At 39.6% G+C, this 27509-nt stretch overlaps 1 protein-coding gene across 6 annotated transcripts in view; it reads left to right on the forward strand.

Moving 5' to 3' along the window:
• The first annotated feature begins 11578 nt into the window (after nt 1-11578).
• The window catches only part of JAK2 (Janus kinase 2), a 245921-nt gene continuing 229990 nt past the window's right edge, over nt 11579-27509 (forward strand). For all 6 annotated transcript variants that reach the window (XM_068552633.1, XM_068552634.1, XM_068552631.1 and 3 more), the window contains exon 1: nt 11579-11750. The gene's annotated coding sequence lies outside the window, so the exon portion shown is untranslated. The remainder of the gene's footprint in view (nt 11751-27509) is intronic.

Here is a 27509-nt window from a genome sequence, read left to right on the forward strand (position 1 = left end):
CAATCAATTATGCTCTGGGGGTTGGGGGGGGGAGGTCATACCCTAGAAAAATGGTATACACAGAGGAAAAAGGTCCAGTAAATTCCCAACATATGTCAGTTAATCTTCGAAGAGTATACGAGGTCCCTAGAATCATCCTAAAGATCATTTATTCTAAGACTCATTTTGCAGATGAAGAAATGGAAGCCCCAAAAGGTTAAAGACTCAAGATGTCATACATACACACAGAAGCCAGATAATGACTCGGCTAGATCATGACTAGTGCGCAGGTCCCAGAACTTCCATTCCAAGTTTTTCTACAACATCATGTTTAGGCTTAATAAGTCCCATCATTCTAGTCCATAGGGAAAAGTGAGAACAACAAATAAAACCGAAGATGCACACAAAACACTGGCAAACAGGAAACTTGTCTTGCTTCTTCAGAGTCCTTGCTCTTGCTGTTCACTCTGCCTGCACCTCTCACATCCGACCCTTGGCTTACTTGATTCCTACCCATCTTTCAAAACTCTGCTCAACCATAACTTGCAGACGGATATTCTCTTGACCTCTCAAACCCAGTCAGTTCCTACCCTGTTTTATGTTTTTGTAGTACTTCTGTTCAGTCCTTCTTTTGTCATTGAATTATTTGTTAGGAAGATTTGTGTAATTTTTTTAGTGGGTACCTGCCCTTGAGTTACAGGTGCTACAGGAACCAAGACTATGTAATATCCTGTGTTCAGCACAATGCTTCAATGGTAGGCGTGTGATGAATATTTTTCAGGAAAACCATAAAGAATGAGAAGAGAAAAACAAGAAAAAGGGAGCCTCTACCTCTACCTTTTCTCTAGGAGGAAAGTTTGCTTCTGAGGAGCTTCAGAAGAGCTAAGGGAATTTTCTGGGACCCTCTAAGCTGTGATAAGCGCTGACTTTGCTTTGGGTGGAAACTGTGGGTGCTTCTATTTCCTTGTAAATTAAAATCCTTTAAAAGGTACAATCACACAAAGAGTACAGTTTATTTGATTTTTCTGAATCTGTTCTTTTTAAATGGGTACTTATGGCCATAAAGCGTGCCACCAGAAACTGGTTAATTTTTTTCAAACCCTTTGGTGCCTAATGTCTCACGTAGTCCTCTTAGCAGCAGCCTCCTGAGGTGTGGGTGACACCTACCAGACAGGGTACCTGCAAGGGTGGACAAGGAAGCTGAGAACCAATAGGACTAATTTCTGGTCTTAACTCTGAGGCTAAGACAAAAACTGCACCTGAATCTAATCTCTCAGCCCAGTGGCCCCAGGACCTCTGGACTCTGCCATCTGCCCATCACAACTGCCAGGATCTTATTTTTTTATCTTGAGCATTGTCAACCTGCAGATTTAAATAGGCAAATTGGTTCTGAGCTGAATGCACCTCCACAAAGACCTAAGATTGCCCTGGCTGATGCTTTTCCAATGAGGGTATGAGCATGTATTAGTTCATTTCTTCATTTATAAAAATTCACTGAGCACCTGCTATGTGCCAGGCACTGAGCTAGGTACCAGAGATACAATAATGAACGAGATACACAAATGTTGCTCTCATTGAGCTTACATCTAGTGTGGGAGAGGAGTATTAAGTAATTATAAATTATTCAATTACAATTGTGAAAGTGGTTCCAAGGAAAAAGTACAAGGGGAAATATAGTAGGGAACCCACCTTAATCTGAGGCATGGGTGTGAGGGGAAGAGTAGTATGAGCTTAGGCCAGAAAACCAGGTGCACACTAGATCACAGGGGCCTTGTTGGCTAAGCTTTTCAAAGGCCTACAATTTAATCCCAAATACAAGGAGAAGCCATTGGAGGGAAGTGATATGATCTGATTTGCAAACTTAAAAGATTTCAAAGTCCCCATGGAGAAGGGACTGTAGCAGGCTAAGAGCTGATGTGAGAGACCACGTGCAAAGGCTATTGGGCAGGGTTGGCTGAGATCCAACCAAACTGCTTTAGGGCATTTGGCCTCCCTTCTGCCCAGCCCAAGTCTGGTGCCCTTTGGCTCCTTTACCAGTCTCTAGTTCAGAGAGCTGTGGCTAAGGCAGCATGTTTGGCTTCACCTGATGGCAATAGCACAAGCCATGGCAATTTAGGCAGGAAAGAATGAGTTTGGTTGACATTTTTCAAGAGGACTGTGTATTTGCACCACACACCTAGGCTTTCATGGATTCTTACATCTTGTCCAGTGATATATCCAGCAGAAGGAGATTTAGAACAAGGAATGAGGTGCTTACAAAATCATTGAAAGGGCTGAAGGAGAGGAAGCCACTTGGATTTTGGTCTCAAGGTCATTCCACTGCAGCTGAGATGCAGATGTCTGCTGACCTGTCAGTCTGCCCCTGTTGTCTGTTAGGCTGTCACTGTTGTCACTGCCACCCACCCACAGTGGAGTGTGGAGTCTGGCCCCTGCCAGCACTCCCACTTGTCAGAGCCCATTTATTGACCTGAAGCTCCATGGAAAGATGGCAAAGTGGAATCGCTTTCTTTCCACTTTCCAAATCTCTCATGAATACACCTAAGTGGCAGAACCAATTCACACCCAAAAGCCTAGCTCTGAGGATACCAAGGAAATATGTTCTCCACTTTCCAACTTCTCCATATAGGAGATAGAGTTTGAGAAAGCCAATTTAAGTATCCAGCCTGGAAGGCAGGCCAAATCTGCATGATTTCTGCCATCTCTTTTTTAAATTGAGGTATAATTTTCAAATAAATGCACAGGTTTTGGGTGTACTGTTTGATGTTTTGACAGATGCATGCATTCATGTATCCTACACCCAAATCAAGATACAGAACATTTCCATCGTGCCAGCCTGTTCCCTTATGCCTCTTTTCAGTCAGTCCTTTCCACCTCCCACTCAGAGGTGATCACTACTCTAATTTCATCAATTTGTTTTGTCTGATAATCACAAATCAATATTGCCTGTTCTGAGACTTAAAATAGATAGAACCATGCAATATGTATTCTTCTGTGTCTGGCTTCTTTTGCTCAAAATAATATCTGAGAGATTCAACCATGTTAATGTAACAGTAGTTCTGTCCATTTTAGTGCTTAGAAGTATTCCATTGTATGAATATATCATAGGCGTTCACCAGTTGATGTATGTTGACATTGTTTCCAGTTTGGACTATTATAAAAATAGCTGCTTAAGACTATTTTTTTTAAATAAACGTGCCTGGTATTTCTGATGCAAGTGGACCACATTTTGAGAAACACTGCTCTAATGCAGAAAACTGATGGTTAGAAAGGTTAAGTAAATCGTCCAAAGCCCTGTAGCCAAGAAGCCCTTGATGCCAGAGCCCAGGTTCTTCCTTCTTGCAGAATAGACTTTAACATAGCAGGGAGACCTTCAGGAATGAAATGGAATTATTCCATGACAGAGTCAGAGAAAGGCCTTGAAAATAAGGCATATGTTTCAGTTATCAACTGCTGCATAACAAAACAACCAAAACTTTGGCTTAAACAATAATTATTTTTTATGATTCTGTGGCAAGGCTGGGAGATTCCTCTGTTGGTCTTACCTGGGCTCTCCTGTGGCTGCATTTAGCTGGGAGGGCCACTCGATGCTGGGCTCAGCTGGGCTTCTCTCTCCAGGAGCTTTCATCCTCAAGGAGTCTGGACCAGGCTTCCCCACATGGCAGTGGCAGTATTCCAAGAGACAAAGCTGCAATGCTTATCAAGCCTGTGTTTGCATCGTGTTTGATAGTGTCCACTGGCCAAAACCACGTCACATGGCCAAGCTCAGTTTCAATGTGGGAGGGAGCTATCCTGGGGAATGGTGTGATTCTTTGGGGATCATTAATGTAACAGTCTATCATAGCCTGGAAGTTTATCTTTCAGAGGCAGTGGGGAGCTAGAGAGGGTAGAACTAGGGAGTTAATAATAGAGGATTAAAGAAAATTTCAATGGAGTCAGAAAAAGTCAAAAGAAGTACTCTATGAAGGAAAGGCCAGTGTTCTTCCTAGTCATCTCTGTGGCCCCCACAGCACTCAAGGCAGAGTTTGACACATGGTAGGCGCTCAGGAATATTTTCTAAATTGAATCAAAGTATATTTGATACACTGAGGTGTTAGAACCTAGAGGAAGGATGGCTAAATGATAATGCACCAAAAGAAGCCAGACTTCTTTTTTGAATTGAAGTATAGTTGCTGTACAATACTATATAAGTTACCGGTGTACAATATAGTGATTCAGAATTTTAAAGGTTACACTCCATTTATAGTTATTATCAAATATTCTATATTCCCCGTGTTGTATAGTATATCCTTGTAGCTTATTTTATACCTAATAGTTCTTACCTCTTACTCCCCTATCCCTGTATTACCCCTCCCCTCTTCCCTCTGCACACTGGTAACCACTAATTTGTTCACTATATCTGTGAGTCTGAGAAGCCAGACTTCTTAAGCACTGAAGGACAAGTGCTAACAGGAGAAAAAATTAAAACTGTGAAATGAAGACAGACATGATAGAGAACATGCACACAAACTTGTTCCATAAACAAACTGTATGTCCACCATTTCAACCAATGTTTATTATTCCTAGATGCTATGCAAAGGACTGGAGCTGTGTTTCTCAAAATGTGGGTCACCAGAGCATGTGGTATACACCCATATAGTTGGTTAGAAATGGCTGCAAGAGGTATCTAAGTGGATGGGGCTAAGATAATGTTCTTTGTTCCATGATCTTTCCAGAACTTGTAGGGGGATCTGGAAGTCACTGTCCACCCCAACAGGGGACAGCAGATATGTGTGCCCTAACCATACCATCTTACTCTTATCACTTCAGTGCAGGACAGAACTTTCAACTGCCAGCACCTGAATGTTCTGTCTGAGGGCTCTCTGTGGCCATTCCTCAGCCAAAGACTAACAGATGTTGGCGTAGAATATTAAAATGAAACTAATTATTAATTATAAATCTACAGAGAGGCAAAGAGTGCCTATTATTCCACGAATCAAAATACAAGTTCTGCTGAAAATACAAAATACTACAGTCTTGCTAATGTTCTTCCACTCAGAAAAGTTCAATGAAGATTAAGAACCACCTCCTTCCTTGCATTTCTGAAACTGCTTCCAAGCTAGTCTTCTGGCTCCAATCTTGTTTTCCTCCAACCCACTTTCTGCACATGAGTGACCTTTGAAATATAAACATGATCATTAAGCTTTGTGAGAACAGAGATGATGTCTGTCATTCTCTACTGTGACTTCAGTACCTAGCCATGCCTGCCCATAGTGGGTACCCAGTAAATATTTATTGACTGGATATTATTGGAAACTTCCAACTCATGAACAGATTATATCCCAAACAATTTCTCTTGTAAGGAGGTCCTTTGGAATTTGGAACACGTTTGGCCTCACAAAGATAGGTGGTTTTTAGCTTGTCAGACTAGCTTATAAAAACCAAGTTCACCCATGATGTAGCTTAACCCTAGTCCCAGCTTTCCTGGTTCCTTTGAGCAGGAGAGCATACAATGAAGGAGGAAAGAAGAAGAAATGAAAGAAGGATAGGCCTTAGGAGTCATTTGGAATTGGATAAGTTATCATTAACATCTTCCTTTTTCACACTTCCACTTTTGCACTTCTCTGTCACTGTATGAATGCCTCCTCTGCATCTGTTCCCCGCCAGACACTCCCCCAGCTACAGCAACCCTCCCTCACCCAGGGGCCTCTTACTCCTCACACTGCCAAGCACAGTCCTATCCCCTGAGTGCGAGTCATTTCAGGTATTAAGAGGAAAGTGGCCTGATTGAGCAAATTCACGTTCCAGATGAATGTTTAATAGTTCTGTAACCTTCCTAGAAATATTTCCAATTTTCTAAAATCAGCTTACATTAAATCAATCTCTAGTGGAATTCACTGTAACAAGATAAAATGAAAAAAAAAATATGGTGAAAAATATTTTGGAGCATGTATATTCTTACCAACTCTTAAGCCTTTTTTCAGATTCTCCCCTTAGGGCTAACTATCTGGATTATTCTGGATTGTCATAACTTTGTGTGCTTTAAAGATCCCTCCCTGCCTCTTAACCCCCATGCCTGTTCCCACAGGCCAGGTTAGGGAGGGGACATTTAAGTGAACACAGCCACAAGTGGGACAGTCTATAAAGTGGAGCCTTATTCATTGGCATCCCTGATGGCTTTGCCCAGCAGTGTGCACCTTTGACATCACTCTGCCTGTGGGGACACTAGAACCAAGCCTAACATCAAACTGTGGTCAGTACTCAAAGAGCAGAAACAGGAACAATGGGAGGGAACTTCTAACTGGACAGTCTGGGGTTTTCCATCCTAACATTTGTATCCTCTTTAATTCTGTGTTATTCAAATACATTTATATTTGGCCACAGCAAAGAACTCTGTGACCAGGGGATTTCTGCTTTTACAGCTGTAGGGAAGACATTGGATTAGAAAGGATCAAAGTAATATTTACCCAAGGTCACACAGCTATTTAGAAGAGAGCACTTTTTCTACCTCCTAATCCTATGTTATTTTGTTCAAAAGTAGATGCTTCATATCACTTAAAATATAAGGGTTCACTTAATAAGCTTGAAGTTTAGCTCTTCACTCTTGAGTCAGAGAAAAATAATAAATTTATATTTGCAGCTTTTCCCCATTGGCCTGAGATAGCATTTCTCAAAGTATGCTGTTCCACTTAACACTAGTTAATTTTAAAAAGGGTTTCAAATACAAAATTCTACTGTCTTCCATCTTACAGACTTATAATACACATTAGCATATTAAAGGTTCTGGGAAGTCCTGCGACAAATAAAATCAAAGTTTGTTGAAATCAGCAACCCCCAAATTTATTTGGTTAAGAATTACCTTCCTTCCATCCTCCCTCCCTTCCTTCCTTCTTTCCCATAAAACAGGATTATCAAGTAATACACTTTGGGAAATATTGGATTGAGGTAAACAGAATCAAAAATCAATCTACAGCAGGCCAATAATTTTCTTCTGAGATCAAGAACTTTCTTATTGCTTTGGCTGTGTCTGTACTGTGAACAGCGTGACCAAATGGTAACACTGAGGTGTATAGTCAATTTGTATCCTTGGGAAGGCTTTGACTTAACTTAGGATATCTATATGCTGTCCTTTCACTGCATAAAAGACCCCTTGGTGGGTGGTGAACGGGTGTATGTAAGGCAGATCAGCAGGTGAGATGTGTTTCTGTTGCTTTATGTTAAGTTTTGAAATTCAGTAGTGAAGTCCTCCAACTTTGTTTTGCTTTTTTTTCTTCAAAATTGTCTTGGCTATTCTAGAATTTTTTTCATTTGCATATACATTTTGAAATTAGGTTGTCAATTTCTGCAAAATATAAGCCTGGTAGGATTTTGATTGTGATTACATTGAATCTGTTGGTCAATTTGGGGAGGGCTGATGCCTTAAGGATACTGTGTTTTCCAATCCATGAACATGGTTGTCATATTGTGGTATAACAAATATTTACTTGGTTTTTGTTCCTGGTTCCTGGCACAAGAACTTCTACAGAGGGATGAGTGTCTTTTTGCATGCTAATATGATGACTGGTGGCGGGGGGGGGGGGGGGGGGCGGCCCTAGATAGCTTCAAAATAGGGATTTGTTGCCAGAAAGACCAACACATGATTAGAGGGTTGGAACTTTCAGCCTCCCCCCACCTCTGTCTGACCTCCCAGGAGGGGAGAGGAACTGGAGATTGAGTTAATCACCAATGGCCAATGATTTAATCAATTATGCCTATTTAATGGCATAAAAGTCCCTCAACTAAGGGGTTTGGAGAGCTTCCAGGTTGGTGAACACATCCATGTGCCAGGAGGGTGGCACACCCCAACTCCCTGGGGACAGAAACTCCTGTACTAGGGTCCCTTCTGGACCTCGACCTATTTACCTCTTCATCTGGCTGTCCATTTGTATCCTTTATAACATTCTTTACAATAAACTGGTAATAGTAAGTAAAGTGCTTTCCTGAGTTCTGTGAGCCATTGTAGTAAATTATCAAACCTAAGGAGGGCTTCAAGGGGAACGACCAATTTATAGCAAGTTGGTCAGAAGTAGGGGAGGCCTGGGACTCTGATTAGTGTCTGAAGTGGGGGCAGACTGAGCCATAAGCTGTGGGGTCTGATGCTAACTCTGGGTATTTAGTGTCAGAATTGAAGTGAATCATTGGATACCCAGTTGGTGTCTGAAGAGTTGGAGAATTGGTTGTTGGTGTGGAAACAAACCAATACACCCTCCTTTCTTCTGACTTTGTGCTTGAGTGATTTCATCTACTCCAGTGGCTTCATCTATCATCTATATGCTTATTCCTCTCAACCTTTCATCTCTAGTCCAAATCTCACTCCTGAGATCTAAATATATGTATCCAACTAACCGCCTACTTGATGTCTTCACTTAAGATAGATTCCAAGCAGATCAGCTGAAGCTAGAAGAGAGACTTTTAGCTACAGTTCACTGAGGGAGAGGCAGATTTGACATGGAGTTCAGCTAAGTTAATTGATAAAATAAACAAATCAGCACAATTCAGAGGAATATAGCAGAATCAAGAGCCTCTACAATGTTCATAGTGTCCACGTAAAATCCAAAGTTTTTAGACACATAGGAAATGTTATTCCATACTCAAGAAACAAAGAGAATCAATGGAGACTAACCTTAAAATGACTCAGGTGTTGGATTTGGGAAATAAATGTTTAAAAGCAACTATTATAACTATTATAACAACAAATAGATAGATGAAAATATGCTCATTATATCATATATAATGATATATATGCTCAGAATCTCACTAGAAAAATAGAAATTATAAAATAAAACAAAATGGAACTTCTAGAACTAATAAATGCAATATCTTAAATAAAAATTTACTGGAAATATTAATAGCAGAATAGAGATAGCAGAAGTCAGTTAACTTGAAGATACAGCAAATATCAGACACCAGGGTAAAACTGGTAAACAATGAGGCTCATCTGGGTAGATGTCCAGTAGTATAGACTTCAGGTGCAGTATGATCAGGGCTTTCAATCCATTTCTCTTCAGCTGTCTTGGCTCTTTCTTCTCATATGTTTGTCTGTCCTGAGGCTGGTTTCCCTTATGGTTACAAGATGGACGCCAATAATAACTACAGCTTCTTTTCACATTCAGCTGGTAAGTGACACTGGTCTCTCTTAAAACCAAGAAAGAATTTTCCCAGAAGTTCTTCAGCAGCCGTCTACTTGTGTCTTATTGGCTGAAAGTCAATCATATACTCATTCCTGAACCAATCACTGGTTGGCTTATACTAATAATTAGTTCACCTCTAGGGTCACAAGTTATGCATGAGGAAGGAGTAGATACCCGAACAAAACTGAGGTTCAGTTAGAAATGATGAAGGGGAGAACAACGATGGATTCTGGCAAGACAACTGACAATATCCACTTCCCTGTGCCTTATTTTTCTTGTTCATGAAAGAGTGATAACGATCATACCTGCTTCAGAGGATTGACGTGAGGATTAAAAATGCAAATCCTCAGTACATGGCCCAGCACATAGTAAGACCTTAATAGATGTTAGCTATATTCATAATCAGTGTTTGTTTGTGTGGTTTCTGTCTTTGGTATCATGCCCAGAAAAGTCTTTCCCTCCCTAATATGATATATTCACTCATATTTCCTTTGATGGTCTTATGTTTTACATTTAAATCTTTTTCAAATTTTATTTTATTGTGGTAAGAACATTTAACATGAGATCCACCCTCTTAAATTTTTAATTTTATGATACAGTATTGTTAACTTAGGTACAATGTTGTACAGCAGATCTCTAGGGTTTATTCATTTTGTTTAACTGAAACTTTATACCCACTGATTAGCATCTCCCCATTTCCTCCTCCCCCAGCCCCTGGCAACCACCATTGCCCTCTATGATTCTATGAATTTGACTATTTTAGATACCTCATTCAAATGGAATCATGCAGTATTTGTCCTTCTGTGGCTGGCATATTTCACTTACCGTAACTTAGTTAAACTCACAGAGCCAGAAAGTGTCTGAATTAATATTTGAATCCCAGTAGTCTGACTCAAAAGCCTGAAAATTTAATGGAATATGATACAGAATAGTATTTACTGTGTATACTGTTTATTTCTTGAACATAGGGGTGTTGAGAAAGCCAGCTGAGTTATTGTATGTACAAGTGCTTTGTAAACTGTAAAGGACTACGTAGTGTCGGTGAGCAGGGATTCACCTCACTGCTTGCCAGGGTATAACAAGGAAGAGCAGCCAACATCCAGCCCATGATTGCCCAGCAGCCTCCTCTCACCTTTCTTCCTCTGACTTCTTTTGGTCCCTGTTGTTTAAAGTGTGAAAAAAAATGTGATGAGAACACTAGATAGATAGATAGATAGATAGATAGATAGATAAAGTGTGCTGCTCAGTTGCCCACATGGAATCCCCTCAGCTAATCCAGCAGTACAAGGTGCCTCCCCAGTCCTGCCAAAAAACTCAGCAAAAAGCCTGCTTCCTATTCTCTGGGGGTGAAAGATGAAAGAGACAAACAGTAGCTCTCAGTCACTTGGTAATTAATTGGCCATTTCTTCTTTCTCTCCCACTCTTTTTTCCAGCAGGTAGACAAACATGGTTAACCTTTACAGCTTGAATAGAGTTGGATGTAGAGGCAGATGTTTAGATAATTACTAATGTAAGCCAACGTTTAGTTTAAAATTTTATAGGAAGGAAATATTTGTAAATACAATATTGCCTTTGCTAAAGAGTTCAGAATATCACATTCGGTAACACTGGAGGCCATCCACTCCTTCATCATGTTCTGTCCATAGGCATTCTCCAAAGTATTTGTGTGTTGTTGTTTTTTTTTAGAAATTTTTTTCCTTATAAATTTATTTATTTTTGGCTGTGTTGGGTCTTCGTTGCTGCGCAAGGGCTTTCTCTAGTTGAGGCGAGCGGGGGCTACTCTTCCTTGCGGTGCGCAGACTTCTCACTGTGGTGGCTTCTCTTGTTGCAGAGCATGGGCTCTAGGCACGCAGGCTTCAGTAGTTGTGGCTCACGGGCTCTAGAGCTCAGGCTCAGTAGTTGCAGCGCACGGGCTTAGTTGCTCTGTGGCATGTGGGATCTTCCCGGACCTGGGCTCGAACCCGTGTCCCCTGCATTGGCAGGCGGATTCTTAACCACTGCGCCACCAGGGAAGTCCTCAAAGTATTTGTTTTGACTTATTGCTCCTAAAGCGTGAAAGCAATAGAAAACCTGCTCAGTTCTAAATTCAAACTTCTGTGGTTGACAAGACTTGGCATGGTGAAGAAATGGATCCCTGACAAGAATGGCGGATGGGAATTTCCAAATCTGCTGCATTCCAGTGGATGAATGAATAGTCAGGAGTTATGAGTGGCTCCCCAATGGGAAGAAAGCTGTTGGGATTACTGACCACAAAAAGGAAAATTTCAAAATTTCCAGTTATTTGTCACTTTAGATTGCTTTCTGTCTTTGGAAAATCCATTCTTACCAGCACTAAAGGCAATTTCTAAGGAAAAAAGGGGAAAAAAAGGAGATGCCACTTTGGAAGATGTCATTGCTTCATCCTTCAAATAGCCACATGGGGGAGTGTGCAGCAATTTCCTTATTAGGAAATTCTGTCCTGTGCTTCTCTACATGCAGACTGGAACTCTCCTGAGAGCTAGACTGACAAACCTATTACCTGACGGAACTTTGCTCATGTGGGCTCCGAGGAAAAGTTGCCTAACTCAGAAGTCAGCAAATCTCACGTGTGTTTCTGACTGAGCTCCAAACCCTGAGGCAAAGCAGGTAAGTGTTCGACTCACAAGCTCTTTGTTTTCTTATTCTTAACACATTTGTCCACAGGTGATTTCATAATATAATGGGGTTATCTAATTAATAACTATGATGTACATCTCTTGGAAAAAATAGTCTATATGTATAGGACATTATTATTATTGGTGTTGGGATTAAGTCTCATTACTTAATAAATATTAGTAAATTAAGAAAAAGTGTGAAGTTCGTACCATAGGCATAATGTAATACTCATTTGAAAAATCTTTAATTTGAATAATTGCTTGAAAAGCCTACTACTTTAAGATTAGATTCACTTTACTATTGTAACCTAGAAAATTGAGAGAAGTTTTCATAACCTAAGAATCACATACCATCTCTGAATGATCACGTATTTTAAATAGCTTATTATAAGTGAAGTGTCATTGTAAATTGTTAGAGATCACTAGCCAGTTCCAAAGGTAGATGCTTTCCCAGAGTATGTCTAATTGCCAGGCTATTGAAGGGGAAGCTGTTGGATCTATTCATTTCATTAAAAAATAATATTTATTCTGTTTTCTAATTAAAAAGCAATACATGTTCATTGAAGAGCATGAGAGAAACATTAAAAAACATGGAGGAAATAAAATAAGGATCACCTATAAGCCTTAGAGATAACTCCTATTCATATTTTGCTATTAACATTTGTCTTCCGGTCAGTATTTTCCTATCTTTCTAATTGTTTTTAAACTTACACAAGAAATATATGCTGGGACTTCCCTGGTGGCGCAGTGGTTGAGAATCCGCCTGCCAATGCAGGGGACACGGGTTCGAGCCCTGGTCCAGGAAGATCCCACATGTCGCAGAGCAACTAAGCCCGTGCGCCACAACTACTGAGCCTGTGCTCTAGAGCCCGCGAGCCACAACTACTGAGCCCACGTGCCACAACTACTGAAGCCCACGTTCCTACAGCCCGTGCCCTGCAACAAGAGAAGCCACCACGATGAGAGGCCCGCTCACTGCAGCAAAGAGTAGCCCCCGCTCGCCGTAACTAGAGAAAGCCCGCATGCAGCAACGAAGACCCAGTGCAGCCAAAAAATAAATGAATAAATAAATTTATTTAAAAAAATACATGCTTATCATAAAATTTTGAGACAATATAGACAAAATGCAGAAGTCACCCTATTATAGGCTGAATTGTGTCCCCCCAAATTCATATGTTGATGTCTTAACCCCCAGTACCTCAGAATGTGACTATTTGGAGAAAGGGCCTTTAAAATGTGATTAAGTTAAATGAGGCTGTTAGGGTGGGCCCCAATCCAATCAGACTGGTATCCCGTCTGAAAAAGCCACGTGAGGACGCAGCAAGAAGGTGGCTATGCACAAGCCAAGGAGAGAGGCCTCAGAAGAAACCTGTGAGCACCTTGACTTCTAGCCTCCAAAACTGTGAGAAAGTAAGTTTCTGTTGGTTAAGCCACCCAGGCTGTGGTATTTTGTTACAGCAGCCCTTGCAAATGAACACACACCCTTTACCCTCTGTCCTACTGTTCTCCCCAGGGGTAACCATGACCAACACTGTTCTTCCAGACCTATTTCCTATGCTTTTTCACACACAGAGTCCTATATAGGAAGTTTCTTTGTTGGGCTTGTACTTTAAATATTGCTCTGTTGACTTGCTTTTTTCATTTAACAGTACATCATAGACAGCTTTCCACATCAGTACACGTAGAGAACTACCTACCACATTCTTTTTTTTTAATAAATTTATTTATTTTATTTTATTATTTATTTTTGGCTGCGTTGGGTCTTTGTTGCTAAGTGCAGGCTTTCTCTAGTTGTGGCGAGCAGGGGCTACTCTTTGTTGCGGTGCGCGGGCTTCTCATTGCAGTGGCTTCTCTTGTTGCGGAGCACAGGCTCTAGGCGCACGGGCTTCAGTAGTTGCAGCACGCTCAGTAGTTGTGGCTCACAGGCTCTAGAGTGCAGGCTCAGTAGTTTTGGCACACGGGCTTAGTTGCTCCGCGGCATGTGGGATCTTCCTGGACCAGGGCTCGAACCCATGTCCCCTGCATTGGCAGGCGGATTCTTAACCACTGCACTACCAGGGAAGCCCAGAGCACATGCATTTAAAATTTGAAAGCTGTTTGTCAAATTGCCTTCTACAAAGGACTAACCAATTTCCAGTCCTATTGACATGTATGAGACTCTCTGTTTCCCCATTAGGCTTTTTCTTTTCTTTTCCTGTTTATAGGTATGAGTGTATGGATATACATAGATAGATAGATAGACTTATAAAAATTGTACTATCAGTACTGTTTTGAGTCATAAGCATGTTTAGGACTCATTTTCAGTTTTTATGTATAGAATAATTCTTGGGGGGAAGCTTTTGTCTACATCAATGACCATTATTGCCAATGTTGGGTATTGGAACTGTGGATTTAGACCAACCTACACATACCTCTGAAGGGTTTGTCTCTGGGATGAAGACAGAAATGAGAATGCTTTTTCCCTGGAAATAAGTGAACTAATGCTTTGAAATAGTTGGCTAAGTTATCCCTCTGGAAGTTAACTTCCAGTTTTCTTTTGGAACCTAGTTAAACTATTAAAATGGCATTCAAAACCTGTAGGTTCCAGCTGCCATAACAAAATACCACCGAATGGGTGGCTTAAACAACAGGAATTTATCATAGTTCTGGAGGCTGGAAGTCCAAGATCAGGGTGCCAGCATGCTCAGCGTCTTGTGAGAGCTCTCCCCTCAGACCCAACAATTTCATTCCTATATATTTACCCAACAGAAATACATACATATGTGCACCAAAAGACATATAAGAGTTCATTTCAGCACTATTTGTGACACTCCTTAATTGGAAAGAATGAACAAACCACAAATATAGTGACAACATAAATTTCACAATCCTGATGTTGAGCAAAGAAAGCCAGACACAGGAAAGTATATATTGTATAGTTTCATTTATATAAAGTTCCAAAAAAAAAAAAAGCAAAACCAATTTATACTGTTCAAAGTCAAGATATTAGCTCACCTTGTTGGAAAGAGGTAGAGTCTGGGAAAAGAACATGAGAGGGATTCTGGTATGTTAGTATGTTCTATTTCTTGATATGATTAGTTACCTAGTTATCATATGTTTACTATGTTAAAACTCTTCAAGCCATACACTTATGATTTTTACATTTTTTGTATGTATGCTGTCCATCATTAATAATATACAGATTTCTAAGCCCTATCTGAGCAAACAAGAGAAGTGTAGCTTCAAAGCAAATGAGATCAGAAGAATATACCCAATATCTCATGAGGATTTTACCTATATATTGACAAGTTATGACATGCAGAGCTGATATCATGAGGTTAGTTGTGTTACCTTGGTTTCTTATCATTCATGGAGTCATGTTGAACAATATATATAAATATATTTATAGTATTAGTGCTATACTATTTATAGTATTAGAATAGTAGAAAATAAAAAATATATATTTATGCTCTACTCTTCTATCCTGTTTAATGTCTTAAAATATAATGGTTGTGGCTCACTATATTGATTTCATAACCCACTAATGGCTTGTGAGATGCAGTTTGAAAAACACTGCCTTAAGCTGTATCCAGTCCAATTCTAGGAATTGAAGCACAGAGAAGCTAAGTGACTTACCCAATGGCACACGGAAAAGAATAAGAAGAAGAGACCCATATTTCCTCCCACCAACTGTTTTCCCTTACAACGCAGCTCAGTTTTTTCTGAAACTGATTAATTTAGACAATCACTTAGACTTACCACATTTAGGTAGCTGTCATTCACTTCAGACTAAATTCATGTTCTTATAATTTAGTAAATAGCCTGTAACCTGCCCCCAGAGAGAGCCATTCATTGGGCCACTGTTTTAGTGAAACTGGTAGAAACGAAGTTTTTTTTCGGTCCTAGTCAGGGAGAAGTGTAAATGGTGGAGCTCTTTAGAGCTCAGAATTTGGAGTCACACAGACATGGGTATAAATTCCAGCTCCAGCCCTCTCTAGTTTTGTGATCTGTGGACAGGGAGCTTCTCTATGACTCAACTTCCTCAACTATAAAATACAGGTAATAATAATAATGATAATAACCTTATAGAATTGAGTGAGGTCATTCATGTGAAGTATACGTGTATTAGTTACACAATGTCTCAAGCATGGTAAGTACTCAACGTATGTTGACATTATGATGATGATGGCCATCAGGGAAGTCTAGTCTAAGGGAAAATGAGGCAATCCTGTGAATAGAACCCTGAAAATCCAGGAGAGACCAATGGAAACTACCTACAATTAAAGCTGGAAAGAGGGAACTCTACTTGGTTTCCATTGATTTCCAGGTCCATGGGCAATGAATAAGATACTAACAAACCCATACATGGAAATTACTTATGTTGATTTACAGTAGAAATGACAATAGCAATCAATTAACAAATGATGGATTTAAATATGAACTGGCATATAGGGACTCAGTGATAAATATTCAGTATCAGTGCTCAACCCAGAATGGACTGGATATGAAGAGAGACTGGGCTTTCTTAAACAGGCAGACTGTAGCGGATGGCTCTCTTCTGTTGCAGTCACCTTTCAGGGCAAATGATACCAGGACATCAGCTGGCTGGAATGCTCAGTCCTTTGGCTAAGGGCTCAACCCATTCCCCTCTTCCTCTTGCCTTATTACACTTCATCATAAGCACAAAGCTCCATAGGTGGCTACCTGCAGTGCATCTATGTCCAGCTGCCTGTATAGATGCAGAACCTAATAACAAAACTTCTGTGACTGTAAGGATTTCAAACTGAAGATAGAATAGATACTTCATAGACTGGCTGTATCTGTATCATTTAAAGGGGAATCCAAGCCTTAGAAAAGAGATTGCCAAATAGGTAGGGGCCTCTGAGCTTTTGTGTTCTGTGATAACACACTGTGATAAGAAGCATGAGAGCATCTGTGGAGAATAATCAGCTTTGGTAATTGAGACAACTTTTATGACCATGAAAGAAGCAGATAATCCTGGTGTTCCTGACTTGAGCTGTTTTGGACAAAGGTAAAAATAGTATGGGTAAGAATGAAAGTAAATCCAGTGTGTCTGAACCTCCTTGTCGGAAGTCAGTGGTGGTCTGAGGTCAGCAGTGTGACTAGAGTGCCCACATTATTTTCAAGCCTCAAATCACATTATCACTACACCTGGTAACAGTGCTGCCCCTCTTCAAATATGCCTGGGCATTGTTGACGGTGCCCCAGAGCTGGATTCTGCAGCCAGAGGGTCTTCTGACCCCCTCATCCTTCTCATAGGGGTGAACTCCGCCCTCTTATGTAATGATAATGTTGCATTGAGTCTTTGCAAATGTTAGCTCAGAGAATTCTCATTCTTCCATTTTACAGACAGGTAGTGGGGTTAAATGACCCTTTAGGAGCAGAAATGGGGTTAGAAGTCAAATTTGGCAGCCAAACCCATGATGAAGCCACGGGGGAGGCGGTGAGCACAGAGGTGTCAGAATCAGAGGCCCAGTGTTCATATCCCAGTTCCACCTCTTACTAGCTTAGAATGTTGGAACATTTTCTTAATCTTGGTTTTCCTATCTGTAGGGTGAAGATCATAATAGTAGCTACCTCAAGGCATCGTTTGATCATGTGAGACAATGCATGTAAATTACTTAGTACCATGTTTGACACATAGAAACTGCTCAATAAACATTACCTATCATCTCCTCTATCTTTCTGGGCCTTGGAAACTAAAATATGTCCAAATTGCTATATTCAATCTCTCAAATCCCTTAAACAGATTATTTCCGGTATATTGCTGCTTGCTTTCTGGTTCTGAGCACATAATATTCTGAAATATAATACTTTAATTTTTTGAGAAGAGAAAAGTTGCATGCAAAATATTAATACTTGTGGACTTATTATGAATTTCTCTTGCACTACTTACTTTAAATAGCCATCTAATCACACACAACCACCTCTGCCCTCCTTGAACTGGGTAACTGATAGGTAAAAATATCATTTTGTACCAAGAAGTCTTTTTACATTTTCAGTGTGCTTACCATTAACATTGGTCTGTCATTTATGATCACTCATCTGGTAGTGATATTCCCAGTGTTGGCGCTACAGAGCTTCTGGGCTGGGCCAGAGGTGGGGCTCAGGTGATTCTGATAAGAAAGCCAGACACTGATTTGCACAGGGGCCAAGGAGCATCCTGGAACACAACACTTGGACCCTGACACCCCTGGCTTCAGGCAGCATGCCTGATGGACTAGAATAGCTCCCACAGAGGCCCGACAACAGGGAGAAATGACTGGAGCACTGGAGCGCTAAGTCACCATAAGGGAAGAAGGAAGCTGCCATAGCAAAGTCAAACCCAGCAGCAAGGCCATAGTGTTTTATGGAGTGGTTGCTCCTGGTGCACCATAGGGATTGCTACCAAAATCCTGACCTTACCAGCCTGGTGAGTAAAGGCCCCAAGGAAAATGTCTGTTTCTAACTTGTGAGTGAGCTGTCCAGAACAATTTGGGGACTGAACAACTTTACTGTGGAACATCCCAAAGTCCCTCTCAATTTTCAAGGTCAGTTTTAGGTGACTAGATGTCCAGCATTGGCAGGATATTGTGACCCCGTTGGTGAACTGTTAGTGCCGAAACTGCTAATAAGGTAACAAATGAAAGAGTTTGCTGGATTAACCACTTAACACTTTGAGGCTCAAACAACTTTGCTATGGTGTCTTTCCCTTCTGAGTTCCCCAGCTCAGTGTTTGTGGATGTTTGTGTATGTTTGTAGGTAGCTTTGCAGACTCTAGGAAATGACTTTAAAGGGGAGGTTCTAAGAAGTTGGACTTCCCATGGTCAAGCCAATGGGAGGCTTGGAGCTGGTGAAATTTGGGTATTAATGTTATTATTATCCTTGTTCTAATGGTGAATGAAGGCTGAGCTCTTTGGATTGCTTTTTTAAGTCTCAACATCAGAGGATTCAAAGAATGCTGATTTCTTTCTTTCTTTGAGTGCTGATTTCTTATAAAGAAAATTTCAAGTTAAGCATTCCTTAAGGTCAGACACTATATCCTGTATTTTTAGAAAGAGTATTCACAAATCTTAGAAGAGTGCTAGTACACAGTAGGCACTCAAAGAAAAAACTTAAAGTAAAATTTGTTGCTGATTCCATTCTCTTGTGGCCTAAAGGCTTGGAGTGCTTATTAGTGGACTGTGGTTTTTTTCTTGCAAATCATCAAATTCTTCTCTGCTATGACTCATACTAACAGGAAAACTGATGAAATTTCTTTTCAGCAGTAACCAGAATGTGTTCTTTTCTTTATTACTTAAAAGTCCAGTAGATTCACTAACACTGAAATCAGATATGGCCAAGGCTGAATGATAACAGAGAGAAGTGAAACATTTTCTTAGGGGACTGTAGTGAAACTTGCTCCCCCCTCCCCCCCCCCCCCCCCGCTTTTGTTTTTCATCAGAGGAATGCTTATAAGTGTAGCAGTAATGATGTAGTCAACTGGTGTTTTGAAAAATGTGTCTGCCTGCTTTGAAGATGCTTTCCAAATGAATTGCAATTACTTACCACTAGGAATAAATGGTCTACAACAGGCATTCATATTTTTTATGTAGAACAAATATTAAATGTTTGGAAAATTCATTAATTAGATAAAATTGCCCCCTCCCCCTCAACCACAGTACCCCCATGGGTTTTGGGGAGTTTGCTTTGTTAGTTATTGTGTGAAAGACAAGAGCTTTTACTACCCTCTGAGAATTTGGAACTGTATTGATATTGGAGTGGGCAAGGGCAGGAATAACATCACCAGATTTCTTTTTCTCTTGAGAAGCCAGTGAGTAATTGGGGTGTGTCAGTTTCGCTGTAATTTTTGTCTAAGAGCATTTTCCTCTTTGAGATTTGTATTCCAAATACAATGTTATTGCTTAGATAATTTCTCTGGAATAAACGATAAATCCAGTATATGAAATATAAACTGTCATCTCGATGTCTTTAATTTTGATTCAGTAGCTAAATTAGGGATTGAGATTTAAGGTTTAGTATTGCTTTGCCTGCACTCTCGCCTCCCAGCCTTCTTTCCTCTCCCAACTCCTATGAATTTAGGCTAGAGGGGAGGAAAGTGGGAGAAAAAACTGGAGTATGACCTTTCTGTTCCCTTCCTTGGTTTTCAACCATAGTTCCCTAATAGTTATTATTTGCTGAGTGCCTACTTTGAACTAGACATTGTACAAACAATATCTTATTTAATCCATACAACAACTCTCTATGGGAGCTGCTAGTATTGTCTTTGTTTTCCTGATGAGAACACTGAGGTGCAGAGATTGTAAGTGTGGAGCCTGATTTCAACGCAGTTCTATTTAATTCCCCAATGCTCACTCTTTCCAAACATGGAATGCACTCAGTAAATATTTGACTGCTTCTGACTTCTTCATTCCTATACCACAGAGGACATGGCTGAGTTAGACACAAAACCAGGGCTTCCTCAGCCCCCTTTGACACCAGGCTTAATGGAAGAGAAGGGAGAACCTAGATTTAGAAGAGAAGAAAGGAAAGAGGGTGGGAAAACAGAAGAGAATAAAAGCAAAGTAGAGGTGAGGCCAAGGAGAGAGAAAGGGATATTTGGGAGAATTTGTGGAGAATGGGAAAGGAAGAATTAAATTCAAGTCTTCAAAAAATCAGGAAGCCCTCCATACTTGGGCTATTTTATATGGGGAATATTTCCTAATATTTTCACCAGTAATTCCCCAAATACTGAATACTCTGCTCTAGAATTTTTATTATTTTGAAATTTAAGGAATTTAGATAATGATGATTTACCCAGAGAAAAGAATGCATACGAGAGGCTCAAATGACTTGTCTCCACCAAACTTTTCTGACCCTTATCATTCCACTCCTCTTTAGTTTGTTTTCCATTTCCTTCTTTCTTACCCATACCATCTTGAATTATCAATTCAAGTTGATAATCATGGTGTATCTACTGCACCCAAAATATTGTGGGGATGGCACACAAAGAGGAAGTTGCTGATCATCTATAGAGGAAATAAGATACACACACAAATAATTCTGATACAAAAAATAATGGTACAGTTGAATAGAAATAGAATGTACTGTGAATACTGTAGGGATCCCTCCGTGTCAAAGAGGATAGAGATCTAACAAGATAATTCCCAATGAGGTTCTGGTGACAAGTTAAAAGTGTGGCAGATGGGGAGAGAGATATTGGTGGTGGTGGTGAGGTAAATAGAGGCTCTTATGCTTCCATTTCAAATATTAGTTTTTATAAAACATATATTTGTCTGTATTTTGTTCTGGTGGCCAATCCAGAGTCCCAAGAATTGACTTTACTTTATATTCTTATTGGTTATTGCTAATGTAGGACAACTAATGATTTTTGTATTGTCTGTCTTGAATCTTGCTATGTCATTTTTTTTTTAAGTTAATTTTCTTAGATTTTTCAAAGTTAGATATTTGGAACTAATAACAGTTTTTTTCTTCCAAGATATTTACCTTTTCTTGTCTTGTTACATTGACTATGAACTCTAGTACAGTGTTCAAAGATAGTGGTGACAGAGTTCATCCTCTTGTTTCTCTAACAGAAATGCTTCTAATGATTCATCACTAAATATGGTGTTGAGTTTTCTGATTCTCTTTACCAAATTAAGGAAATGTCATTCTTGGGACACTCAATCACAGGGATGGACACAAGATCCAAACAGGGCCAATCAGAATCTTCTCCTGGATTGATATAACACATCAGAGAGGGGAATTTTTCTTTTTCTACTTTGGTTTTTAAACTAGGAAGATGAAATTTTGTGGCTGTAGATATCCATTTTCTCTGATACATGGAGAGAGATACATGAACTGAGAGATAAGCTGAGCTGAGGGATGCAGTGGGGAGAGAGATAGTCTTATGACACCGAGCTCTTGGACCCAGCCATGTTGGGAACCAGCACTATCCTATGGACTTCTCAGGTATATGAATCAATATAGTATCTTTTTTGCTGTAGCTATTTTGAAATGAGTGTCTGTCATTTGCATCCAAAGCAGTTTTGACTAATAAACTTCCTAAATTTTCAAATTTATGGATAGAAATAATATAGATAATTCTCTTATAATTTCAAAAAATCTCTCCTATACCTGGAGTTAAGTATTTCTCATCCCTAAATGGTATTTTTCTGTAGTTCCTTTTAAAAAAATTATAGTTGCCTATAGTTATTGGTTTTTAGGAACACAGTTTTATTGATCAAGACACCAATGATCTTATAAATTTAATAAAAATTTAATTTTTCTTTTTCCTTCCATTTATATTCTTTATATTACTTTTTAATTATATGTTATTTATTCATTTATTACTTTACATTACTATTTTTCTTCAAATCTGTGCTCAGTTTATTTCAAACTTTATTATTTTCTAAAGGATACATTTAAGGCTACAAATATTAATTTTCCTCTGCATATTGCTTAATCCATATTGCAGAGCTTCTCAGGTATAACGTACTTATGTTGTATATTTCTGAATTATTTGTAATTTTTCTTTCCATTTTCTCTTTTACCCAAAAGTTATTTAGAAGGATATTTAAAATTTTCAAACTGTGTAGATATAAAACCTTCAAAATTTTTCAATAATTTTTATTTTTTAGAAATTTCCAGATTTACAAAAAGATTGCAAAGATAGTACAGAAATCCCATATAGTGACCACCTTGTTTGCTCTATTATTAACATCTTACATTAATATGGTACATTTGTTATAATTAATGAATCATTAAATACATCATTATTAACTAAAGTCCATACTTTATTTAGATTTCCTTAGTTTTTATCTAATGCCCTTTTACTGTTTCAGAATCCCATCTAGACACCACATTACATCTAGTTGTCTCCATAAGCTCATCCTGGCTGTGTCAGTTTCTCAGACTTTGCTTATTTTTGATGACCTTGACGGTTTTGAGGGGTATCGGGTTTCTCAATTGTAAAGTTACTCTTTTCCCCCTTTCCACGTTGTACTCTTTGGAAGGAAGTTACTATATACTGCTCACACATAAAGAATGGGGAGTTATGCTCACCTCTTTGAGGTTGGAATACCTACACAATTTATTTTGAATTGTTCTGCAAGGGAGATTTGTCTCTTCTTATTAATTAATTCAATCACTTATTTATATCAGTGTGGGCTCATGGATATTTATTTTATACTTTGGGTTATAATCCAATAGTACCTTACTTATTTTGTTGCTTAAATTGATTCAGTTTTGGCTGTTTGGAGATATTTTACTTGGCCCTGGTGTCCCTTTTCCAAACACCCATTATTGTGGTATTGTGGATTTTTTGTAGCACTTCCTTACTTTCTGCCACTATAAGATGCTGCAGGCTCATCTTGTATATTTCCTCTTTTGGTCCTAGAATGAGTCATTTCTCTAAAGAGCTCTGCTTCCTTTGATTGGAGAATGGTGTTAAAAACCAACATTTGAGCACTAGACGTGCTTGTTGCTACTAGGGTGTCATTGTTTCTAGACCCTCTCAGCTGACTGAACAAGGAAATATATGTGTGTAGATAATCTGTGTATATACACATATAATAAATATTTCTATATGTAATTATTTATATCTATATTAAGCTACACATGAGTTCATACTGATGTCTCTAACTCAAATCTATTACCACATGGATCATTCTAGCTTTCTTCCCTTGCTTATCTGTCTGGACTTCTACCGTCTGCCATCCATTTCCTTAATTGCTCTGTTACAATACGTAAGTATAGCCGTATCAGGATTATTAACCCATACCCTCATGGACTATAACTTTAACAACTAAAGCCCCCACTGCCCCCAAAAGTCCCCTATGCTTCATCTATTCAGATATCCCTCCTCTCCCCCTCAAGCTCCTGTGAACCGCTGATAATTTTTACCCTCTTTATAGTTTTGCCTTTTCCAGAATGTCATATAAGGCATTATTACAGAATGTAGCATTTGCTACTGGCTTTTTTCACTTGGCAATATGCATTTAAGATTCATCTCTGTCTTTTCATGTTTGATGGCTTATTTCTTTTTATTGCTGAATAATATTCCATTGTTTAGATATGCCATAGTTTGTTTATTGATTTGTCTCTTGAAGGGCATCTTGACTACTTCCAACTTTTGGCTATTATGAATAGAGCTGCTATACATATTTACATGCAGGTTTTGTGTGGACATAAGTTTTCAAATCAGTTGTGTAAATAACTAGGAGCATGATTGCTGGATTTTATGATAAGGCTTTGCTTACCTTTGTAAGACACTGCGAAACTATCTTCCAAAGTACCATTTTGAATAAATGTTCCTGTTACTTTTTGCATCCTCATTAGCATTTGCTATTACCAGGGGTTTTTTGTTTTGTTTTGTTTTGTTTTGTTTTTGGATTTTGGCTATTCTAATAGGTGCAGTTTGCCTCATTATTGTTTTAACTTGCAATTCTCTAATGACAGGTAATGTTGAGCACATGCATTTTTGCCATTCTTATATATTTTTTGGAGAGGTACCTGTGCAGATCTTTTGCCCGTTTTTAATTAGGCTGTGTTCATACTGTTGCACTGAAGAGTTCCTTGTATATTTTGGATAACTGGCCTTTATCAAGTATGCCTTTCACAAATATTTTTTCCCAGTGTGGATTGACTTCCCTTTCCCTTGAGTGTCTTTCACATGGCAGAAGTTTTTAATTTAATGAAGTCCAGCTTATCAATTATTTCTTTCATGAATTGTGCATTTTGTGTTGTATCTAAATTAAGTTCATCTTGATTTTCTCCTAGGTTATCTTCTAGGAGTTATATAGTTTTAGGCCTGTAATACATTTTGAGTGAATTTTTGTGAAGGGTATAAAGTCTGTGTCTAGATTCATCTTTTTGCATGTAGATGTTAAGTTGTTCCAAGCACCATTTATTGAAATGACTGTCTTTTCTCCATTGTATTGCCTTGCTGCTTTGTCAAAAATTAGTTGACTTTATTTATGTGGGTCTATTTCTGGGCTCTCTATTCTATTCCATTGATATATTTGTCTATTCTTTCACTAATACCACATTGTCTTGATTACTGTAGTTTTATAGTGAGTCTTTTTTGTTTTTATGTGGATCAACACTTTTCTAGATATTAACATTTAACACACTCATATAGCCATGTATAGGTGATCATTCTTCATTTGGCTGAAGAGAACCCCTTTGCATTAGACAGTTGGCTAAATGTTTTCCTTTTCTGACATGTTTCCATTAGCACAAGGCTAGTGCAAACAGATATGTTAGCTCTTGGCTGGGCTGTCTGACACTCAGGCTTTATTACAGAGTAGGGAACCTAGGGAATGTGAATTATAGTTTGTTTCAGCCTCGGCGTCCTAAACACATCACTCAGTCTAGTCGATTATTGAATTTCCTCCAGAGCTAGGGCCTCAAGAACCCTCTCCAAGCAGGACTGCCTGTTTGTGCAGCATCAGCAACCCATAGTAGCTCCTGTGGCCAAAGAGAAATCTGAGGAAAAGGATACAGAGTCTGAGAAGGCGGAGCAGAGAAAGACAGATGCAGCCTCCCTAGAGCTGAGGTTTACAGCTGCTCTGTTGAAGAAAACATACTCTGCTCAGCCCTCTACTAAAGAAGACGGCATGGCAGCTGAAATGGGTGATAAAAATTTCTGGAAAATGAAATCAGTACTCACAAAGCTTGAGACCAGAATCTGTACACTGAGTATTTGGATACAGAGTGTCCTCTCATAGTGATGGAAATAGCTGGGTGTGGGGCTAAGATCACTAAAGGTCCAGTCTGACACACCCACTGCATCATGGGAGGCCTTATGCAGATGACCCATGTGCAAATGAGCTGCATGTACATACCACATGGCAACCCAGTGCTGTGGGATTAAGGAAACTCCCTACCAACCACTGTGACCGCAACTACTATTATAATTACTATATTACTACTGTATTACAATGATGACTACTACTTCCTAACAGGTAACTGTGGTCATGTAATACTCTCCTAAATTGTATCCCTGCTTCCTCTACTTCTCTGGTCCCCCCTCCCCCAACCCGTTGTCCACACAGCAGCCAGAGTGCTCCATTTAAAACATAGGACATATCACGTGACTTGCCAATTCCAAACCCACATAGCTTCCCATTTCACTCAGAATAAAAGCCAGTAGTTTTTATGATTCAACAACCCATGTGATCTTGGCTTCTGTCCTCTTTCTGACCTCATCTACTACTACTCTCCCCTTACCCACTCCACTCTGACCGCACCGCTCATGGTCCTTCCTTCCTTAGGGCCTTTGCACGTGTGGCTGCGCTTTGCACCAGTCTTCCCCAGATGCTCTCACTGTTCTTGCCCTTACTTCATTCTGGGCTCTGCTCAAATGTCATCTGCACTAAAAGTCTTTCCTTGACCCCCTACCCAAACTCACAAACTCTATTTCCTCCCACCCTGTTGTCAGGTTGAGTTCTCCAAAAAGAAGTAGACACAGACACGGAGTTTGGGATGCAAGGTATTTAAGAGGAATCAACGCCGGTGCAGAGGAGAGGGTGGAAGCAGGACTGGGCAGAGGAAGAAATGGAACTGTGATTTGGGGAGCTTGGGAACCGGTTTTGCCCATCAGAGATGGCCTAGGGGCCAAAATGACCAGGCTTTTCCAGCTTATCTTACTTAGTTCCAGGTGGAGGCTGCCGCAGGAACAGTGGGATGTCGGGGAGGCATCTCTCTGCAGCTGAGGCAGGTCCTGAAGGGGTGCACAACTGGAGGCCATCAGCTGACCACACTCCCTCAGTTGGGTAGCAAGCCCTTCCCTCCTGAAGGTGGATCTCACCTCCACCACACCTGACTTGGTTTTCTTCATTGTACTTAGTACTACTTGAGATAATATTGGATATTCACTTGTTTATGTGATTACTGTCTTTCTCCAGAAGGGCAGGGCCTTATTCATCTTGCTATGTTCCTTGAGGCTAGAAAGTTGCTCAGTAAATAATCGTGGAATAAGAGACTGCTTACTAAATATCTTCATATATAGCACCTCATATTATTCTCCCAACGATCCTTAAAGATCAGTATTATTATTTACATTTTACACATGAGGAAATGGAGATTTAGAGAGACAATCAGACCTCAGATCCAGGGGCTGGACAGTATCTGATTCAAGATTTTTTTTACCTTCTTGTGATGACAACTTTTAAGATTTACTTTCTTAGCAACTTTCAAATTTGCAATAAATATTATTGACTATGTTATTGAACCAATGCTCAGTAAAGCCAATCTACTGACACCAGATTGTGGTGAAAGGAAGTATAGCGTTTATTGCAAAGCCAAGCAAGGTGAATGGGCTGCTCATGCTTAAAAGACTCCTTGATGGCTTTCAGGGAAGGGCTTTTAAAGGCAAGGTGAGGGAGAGGATCACAGGGTGTGTAAACAGCTCAGGTATATCCTTCTGATTGGCTGGTGGTGAGGTAACAGGGTGGTGTTTCAGGAATCTCAATTATCAGTTTTCTGGCTCCAACTGGTCTGGGGTCTATGTAGTAGTGATCAGCAGTTAACTCCTTTCACCTGGTGGGGATTTTAGTATCTGCAAAACAACTCAAGGATATGGCTCAGGATATTATCTATAGCCCTTGAGGAGGAACTAAAGGTCTTTGACTTTGTTTTATGGCTAAACTATTATTATTTTGTCTTGCTTGACTGTTTTCCTTTCTTTCTGCATTTTCTCACTTCTCTGGTTAAATTTGCTCTTTGGAACTTGGGGAAAGCTTAGGATGCCAAAGCTTTTCTACATAGAAGAGGCAGATGGATACAGGGG

This window comes from Eschrichtius robustus, chromosome 10, assembly GCF_028021215.1.
Source record: "Eschrichtius robustus isolate mEscRob2 chromosome 10, mEscRob2.pri, whole genome shotgun sequence".
Taxonomy (NCBI): Eukaryota; Metazoa; Chordata; class Mammalia; order Artiodactyla; family Eschrichtiidae; genus Eschrichtius; species Eschrichtius robustus.